General features: G+C 33.3%; 1 long non-coding RNA gene across 1 annotated transcript; it reads left to right on the top strand.

Moving 5' to 3' along the window:
* The first annotated feature begins 3,607 nt into the window (after nucleotides 1-3,607).
* On the top strand, nucleotides 3,608-4,914 carry LOC128553681 (uncharacterized). Its single transcript, XR_008369408.1, has 3 exons — nucleotides 3,608-3,763; nucleotides 4,358-4,443; nucleotides 4,803-4,914. It is a non-coding gene; the product is annotated as an uncharacterized LOC128553681 (long non-coding RNA).
* The last annotated feature ends 3,401 nt before the right edge of the window (nucleotides 4,915-8,315 follow it).

The following is an 8,315-nucleotide window of genomic DNA, read 5'->3' as shown; positions in this document are numbered from 1 at the left end:
CTTCTTGGTGCATTTCTGTCTATCACATACAGTCCATATTGGATATATACCTGTCATTTTAAGTCGTAATTTGATTGTTGTAAAAAAAACTTTCTTAAACAGCGGGTATATCAAATTGGGTATAAATTATACCCGGTAGTAAAATACTTGTTCAAATATTTGATACTAACTCCGTACAGACATAAATCACTTTAGAGAACAAAGTTGTGTGACAAATTAACGCTGGCTTTTTGCTAAAACATTGATTTTAGGTATGTTTTACTTACATTTGTTTCTGTGTTAATAAACTGTATATATTATACGTAAAGCAAAGCACATGAAATACTTGGCAGACTTACATAGGAATGTTACGGTGGTATATTTAGGACATATGTTATTATTTTTTAAGATTAAATTATCTCGTGCGCACGACATCTTATCTTCAGCGATCAACATCTTATCTTGAGCGATCAACATATTATCTTGAGCAATCAACATCTTATCTCGTGCGCACGACATCTTATATTGAGCGATCAACATCTTATCTCGAGCGATCAACATCATATCTCGTGCGCATGACATCTTATCTCTAGCGATCAACATCTTATCTCGAGCGCACGACATCTTATCTTGAGCGATCAACATCTTATCTCGAGCGATCAAGATATTATCTCGTGCGCACGGCATTTTATCTCGAGCGATCAACATATCATCTTGAGCGATCAACATCTTACCTTGAGCGATCAACATATTATCTTGAGCGATCAACATCTATTCACGAGCGATCAACATCTTATCTCGTGCGCACGACATCTTATCTCGAGAGATCAACATCTTATCTCGAGCGATCAACATATCATCTTGAGCGATCAACATATTATCTTGAGCGATCAACATATTATCTTGAGCGATCAACATCTTATCTCGAACAATCAACATATTATCTTGAGCGATCAACATATTATCTCGAGCGATCAACATCTTAAAAAATCTTTAAAAAACTAATTGCATGTCCTAAACATATACCACCGTAGAATGTATATAAAATACAACAAACATATTTTGCTTAATACACCTTGTCTTTATTTAAGAAATAATTTATAGCAAAAGAGTGTTTTATCACTATTTATGCACGATGGGCGGTTATACGTCGGGCGTAATAATATGACGAGGGCGCAGCCAGAGTGAAATTATTTGTACGACGTATTACTGCCCGAGCGTATAAATAGTGTTAAAACACGGTTTTGCTATAAATTATTTCGATTCTAATATGCCCTTAATCTAAAACAGTAGATAAAATATAGAAGCGCTCTTTCTTTGTCGCAACAAAAACTTCGACGTCACCGCACGTTAACGTGACGTCATTCTAGCGTAAGAGTGTTTTAACAGAGGCAAGCATATTAGAATAACATATTCTAATATGCTTGTTTGTGTTAAAACACGCTTTCGCTAAAATGACGTCACGTTAACGTGCAATGACGTCAATATTTTTGTTGCGACCAAGACAGAGCGCTACTATAATTTATCTACTGCTTTATATCAAGAGCATATTCAAATCGAAATAATGCGTAGCAAAATCGTGTTTTACTTAAATTAATACACTCAAATCGGTTATATGTCCCCAGAATAATTATTCCGCGAACGTATAACCGATTTTCGTGCATTAATAACGTTAAAAGACGGTTGTTCTATACTTTATTTCCTAAACAACTTGTTGTTGTTTTTTAGGAAGAATTCAATTAACTCATAGATATACTAATTACTCTGTTTACCTGGCCGGACCGCTTTTGATCTTTGTTATTCCAGCAAAAGTTTTGTAACAATAGAAAGTTTTGGTTTTAATCTCTCTGTTTACCATTATAACTGGTCAGTTATAGCAAAATACGCAATCGAAATTAATTCCATTGGCCCTAATTATTTTGTTATTGCCTTGGACAGAATTTTTATTAATTGATCAGAAATGTTAATTACCTTGTTTACATGGTCAGCAACATGAGTTTGTTTACAACTTTGACAAATTGAATTACATTAGACTGTTTCATACATTAAATTTGGCCTTAATTATTTTGTTTATTTCAATACTAGTCATTTGTTTATCAAAATGCCCAGTTGTGATTTATTTTACATCTGTTGTTTACTGTTTCTGTGTACATAATTGATGTTTTGACATTGCTGTAAATATTTTGAAATGTTTGTAAACACGTTACTGCAACGTAGTTCTAGGGTAAAGTATAAATACTTAGCGAAAAGGGCTTGGAAATAAGATCGGGTTAGACAGAAGGAAAAGGAATATGGAAGATTTAGAAAGAGTTGTTAGGTTAATGTAACATAGAACTTTTCGGCTTAGAAGTATAAATTATTTAAAGGTTTGGCGCGGGACAAAAACTGTTTAAGAAGCTGATGTATTTATGCCTGGAACGATTCTTAATATAATTCATCTTGTAAATAAACACGTGTGTGTTAAAAATTGCTTACTTTTTTAATCTAAGCTACAATTACATGGCGACAAAACCATATCTTAGTAATCATTGTATGTATTGGATGGAAACTTTACATAAGGTTTCCTAGTCGTCAGACTTCAGAAATAAGAATGTTAGCTTGTTTGGATTTAAGGCTAACTATTGTTCTTTCTCAAATAAGAAATGTTGATCAAATTGTTGCGTGCAACTATATGTATTTGTTATTTAATATAGATTAAAACAATAAGAATTATGAACAACTATATTATACAATAGAAAACTATGGCATGCACCCAATATCAAGGATAACACAATAAAGAGCAATAAAATAGCATGTGAACCCGCTTTATGACAAACATAAGTTAATGTGTTATCATATTCAAAGTTATTCGACATTTGTGCTTAATAACAGCCGAAATATCCAATGGACTGTCATGCATGACACCATGATCAATCATATATAGTTACCTCACTGAATAAAATACACAGCAGTCTCGCGTTAAGTTTCAGTACAAGAAATTCCTTTAAACCAAATATTCGTGAATTTTCCCAACTTTAACAAGACATAAAAATTATAATAATCTCACGTAATTTACTATGTTTCAGCTGATTAACAGCAAGATGAAACTTTTACTAACCACCATTGTTTCCCTCTTCTTATTGCAGAGTAAGTATAATAACAATATTTCAATCAGTTGGACTAAAATAATTCTGTCACTGTACTTCCTAAATGTTACGTAGGAAATTATCTACAGTCAGATTAATTTGACTTAAAAGTCTTCTCGTTCGGATGGTACACACGTTTGATTCTTACCAGTATCGTTGCATTTGCCATCCCCTGTAACGAGGGCTTATAGTCCACCTTACTCACTATCCGTCATACAATAACTTAAAAGACTTCAAAAACAGATTCTGTGATAACTTACGGACTGTTAATTATTTTTTCCACAAAACGTTGTCCGTGGATATTGTCCTGCAATACGGAAGAAATGTATATACTTTTATTTAGTCTCTCTGTTTGTCTGCTGTTCTTCCGTCCGTACTTTCTGTCATCTTTGATTGAATACAGCTATCTGTACGTTAATATCTAAGAAAAAATATGTCAAATACAAACGTGTTGTCTAACGTACTCAAAAAACGACTCAATAACGCGTTGATTCCCATACGCACAAACATTTAATGTTTAAACATTCATTATTTGTTTGAAGCAAATTCAAACCCTACTGATCTAATTTAGTGTTTATTATGTTTATATCAATGCTTTGTCTTGTAATGTACAGCTTTGGGTATACCATTATCAACAAACACAAGATATATGACTATAGGTACGTATATTTGTATGTAGGTTAATTTGAACATGAACATTTTATAATGCTGAGGTCCTCTCACAGACACGAAGTGGGTATTTATGACGTTTCGGGGTGTGTGGTTTTTTTTTTGTTTGTTTTATTTCGTTTTTTTTTCTTTATTTGGGCCAGTAGTCCATTTTGCCATCCGCCTGTATGTCCGTCTGTTACAAAATCCTGTCTTCTCCGTATCTTTTCAGCCTTTAGCAGATGCTAGATAAAAACGGCATAATTTTTTTTATCTTGTAATAAGATCCTTTCAGCTGTCAAGTCAAGGTTCAAATAGTATTTCTTGTCTGCTCAGTACTTTGAACATATGCTGTGTATCTTTTGTTCGTGTCGGTAGATCATTGTCACAAGGTTAGAAAAAAATCATAGAATTCATGATTTGAATTTGTTTGGAATATTCATATTAAAGGTTTCCTTATAACATTTTAGCCTAACTGTATGGAATACTGCGACGTTAAATTCACGTAGGGTCGAGTTCAGTATAAAAAAACGAACTTTTTTTCAAAGTTTGACCGCTATACTTATGTTTTTGTAACAGTTTACCATTTTCTATCGGATTTTCAGATCAACAGTTGGAATGTTATAACTGCGGTTCAGTTGGGTGGAATGTGGAATCTTGTAACAAAACTTTAATATGTCCGCCAAATAACGTAATACATTTTATTTTATTTTTTACATTCGGTTTGTAAAATTTGTGGACTGGACTTTTTTTCAGAAATAAAATGTCTTCACCTGAAATATTCTGAAAGAACAGTAAGCCACATGACGAATATTTGAGTAGGAATAACTTCAGTTTTAGATCGGCGTTAGTTCATGACTGACTAGCAACGTATTTGCTCATGTCTAATGTTACTGTATCAATTTAGCGACAACATTAACTGCTGGAAGTAACAATTGAACTATAAAAAGGTTATATTGTATTAAATTGCATGGACAATTTTATCTTCAACTTTCTGTACTTGTTTAGATTTAGATTGTTACATTTTTATGTACGAGTATGTTCTTTCAGGCATGTTTCCTATCATTCAGTACTACAGGTATGAGTGGAAATTATAATCTCAGTAGCATAGATAACAAGGCGAGTACTACAGGTATATGTGGAAATTATACCGTCACAGGTGGGTACTACAAATATTTATGACAACCTCGGTTGCATAGATGACAAGTAAGTACTACAGGTATACGTAGAAACCCTAACTGCATATATAACGAGGTAAGTACAACATGTATGTTTGGAGGCCTTGTTTCCTAGGTAACACGGTAAGTGCTACATGAATGTGTAGTAATCCCATGTGCAAAGATGACAAGGTGAGTAATAATGGTATGAGTGGCTACCTCAGTTGCATAGATATCGAGGTGAGTACTACTGGTATGTGTGGCGGCCTCAAATGAGCAGATGAATATTGAGGTTCTTTAGGTATCAGTAGAAATTACACCCTTTGGTGCATAGACAACAGAGTGAGAACCACACGTTTTAATGAAAATTACACTCTCTAGTGCATGAATAAAAAAACGGGAAGAACAGGTACGAGTGGAAATTACACAACAAAAAGAGAAGTTGCAAATGGCTGTTGAAGTCTCGTTTACCTGTTTATTAAACAGGAAAACCCATTTTATTAGCTGAATAGCGCAATTTAGATTATGATAACAGCATACATAGTTTTAAACAATATGAATATTCTAAATGTTTCGTTGCTATTTTATTATTTCTACATTACATAGATATAAGTTGTGAATATTATTGCGAAGACAGACCTTATAAACATTTATAAATGGGTTGTTCTCAATAATTGGGAAAAAAACAGATATTACTTGCTCTTTTTTCTGATGACAAGTATATATGTTAATTGAATGAAATTGCAATCTTGCAGCTGTGCCGGGACCCTACCAGAAAGGAGAAGGTGTCCGCTCCGTTTTATCGTTTCGAGTGTTGTTATACCAACCGATGCAACAAACACTGGGTGTAAAGATAGGAGTTATGAGTGAGAGTCATCCATTTCAGTCAAAGAGTGCCTTAATAACCTTTACAGTGCTACAAACATTGATTAACTTTGACTTACATTGACAATATATTTTACGAAATGTTCCCTTGATAAATCCTATGTTAATAATGTATAGTATATGTATCATGTAAAAGTTTTGTTTTCTTCGTTTCTGCTATATGCCCTATTCTGAATGAGCTTTACAGAGAAAACATTTCGAATACAGTAGATTAATAGCTATGTAGCAGAAAATTCAAATTTAGAAATGAATATTATCTTAAATGCTATAATGAATATCATTATCATGTCTACCCGTATGTATAGGGGAGATATACCGATTAGTGTGTCTGCTTGCCTGTCTAACCGTCTGTCATAGAAGTAGATAAGTAGAATTTCAACTAGACATTATAGTATCAATGCTAGTTTTACATATTGTCAGCATTTCCCTTGAATGATTTTTAATGGAATAATAGTTCCTAAAATGGTATTAATGAAGAAAATGTACGTGCTTGCTTATGTACCAAAGTGTCCCTTATAATTCTAGCACATTTGCCTCACAAAATTCTATGGCGTGAAGAAACCTTATCTAAAAATAACCTTCAATGGGTCTGAAAATCTTAAACGTCATAGAATGATTGCCTGTGGTCATAGAGTAAATTACTCAAATTATTTTGAGGTAACAGCTCAATGACCCAGTGATTTTGAGACTAAAAATAGACATGTATTTATAAGTATAAAATATAATAGGTAAGGGTAGATTTCTCGGAAGCACAAAGCACCTCAAACACAGCCTCAGAGCAATGCATTTGCAAAGTAGGCCCACAACAAAAATAATCTGTAACGGAAAACATTATAAACGGGTTTATTGCCAGAATTTTCAAACGATCTATTCCCCAGTTCAGTTGGAGAGACTACCCCGTATAACTTAAGAAACGACACTAATTTTGTCATTGTTTAGACGCAAGCAATGTACTCCAGATCTATTATTCCATCATCTCATGCACTATGAAACGCACTTGAGAATAATATTCGGAATTCACCAACTCTGTCGTCATTGAAATCAAATCTATTGATTTAAATGACGACAGAGGTAAAACTGTTAAAACCACTGTTAAGACTGTTAAAACCACCCGATGTATCAATTTTTTTTCTTACACGGCGATAATGTTTTTACAATTCATCATGCTAGAATTAGAAATATGTGTAGCAATTTGAATAATGGCCTTTTTTCGATTCACATAAGGGGAGATCCCAACTGCCTGTGTAGCAAAGGAATAGAAGATGCAGAGCACTTCTTTTTCAAATGCAACAGATTCAGAAATGAAAGGATTCGGCTGCTGTATTTCGTAACACTCACATTTTCCGTCCACTAAACTCTGAAAAACTTCTTTCTGATGCTGCTAACTTGAATGACGTAGAAAATTCAACCATATTTAATGAAGTACAAACATATATAAGGAATACAGGTCGCTTTAAACCAACCTAAAATTTATTTGTTTCATCTGTTCCCTGCAAAGTCATCATATTAAAGAGAAAACACATTTGAGGTCGAGTGGTTGAGGCCGGTCGGTCGAACTTTGGTTTAGAACAGAGCATCACAAAACAATATTTTCCCCTTTCATTTCTTTTTTTCTTGTTTTGTTTCTTTTATCAATTTTTTTTCTTGAAGTAAGATTCCATCATACTGTTTTGACAAAGTGGGGTAGGGCAGTTTATAATGTTGGCATAACTTAAAGTCCAACCCATTTGCTGATTTTGATTTTTATTTCAATATATGTTTAGTTATTTTGAATGTTATATATATATATATATATGTCGAAATGAAAAAATGCAATAAAATATGATTAAACTAAAGACTAAAAATTGCTTTTGTCCTATATCTGAATTATCATTGGGACTGCAGCTGTCAAACATTATAGGATGTATGGTTACATAGTAGTTGATCCCTATAGTTTTCCATATTGGGGTCAGTGCGTCATAATGTAATGGTCATAGTGATAACGAAAGAGAAAGGTATTTTAGATCATGCTGCAAAACAATAAACTTAAATTGCAAAATTGAAATGGTTTAACTTTTTTTCTATGTACAAACACATGTATCTGTACTATTGCCATATATTGCAAATCACTTTATCTTTCCATGTACTTTCTTTTAAAATGATATTTTTAGTGCTGTTTTATCCTGGCCATTTTATAGACTTCGCCTGAAGGTTACAACATGTCCGCTTACAGCTGTCTGTCGATTGTTATGTAACAGGTCAAGCAGGTGGCTTCAGAGAAATATATACTAAAAAGTGGAGTGTTTATTAACGGAGAACGGAGATTTATTTATTAGATTTTAACTACTGATGCAAATTTTAAATGGAAAATCTGTTTTATTTTATCTGATTTAGGTCTTAATGTGCATTGCGTCAAGACGTCACAATGACTTGACGTCACGGCATCTATCAACGAAAAATTATCATAATATTGCTTGATAGCCGTTATATGGGTAGCATAAATGTTGCCGGGAATTTTTTTATATTCTGTGTATCAAGTGCT

The sequence above is a fragment of the Mercenaria mercenaria genome, unplaced genomic scaffold, assembly GCF_021730395.1.
Source record: "Mercenaria mercenaria strain notata unplaced genomic scaffold, MADL_Memer_1 contig_4184, whole genome shotgun sequence".
In the NCBI taxonomy this organism is placed as follows: domain Eukaryota; kingdom Metazoa; phylum Mollusca; class Bivalvia; order Venerida; family Veneridae; genus Mercenaria; species Mercenaria mercenaria.
The sequence above is the reverse complement of the archived record's forward strand: the minus strand, read 5'-3'. Positions and strand labels throughout refer to the sequence as shown.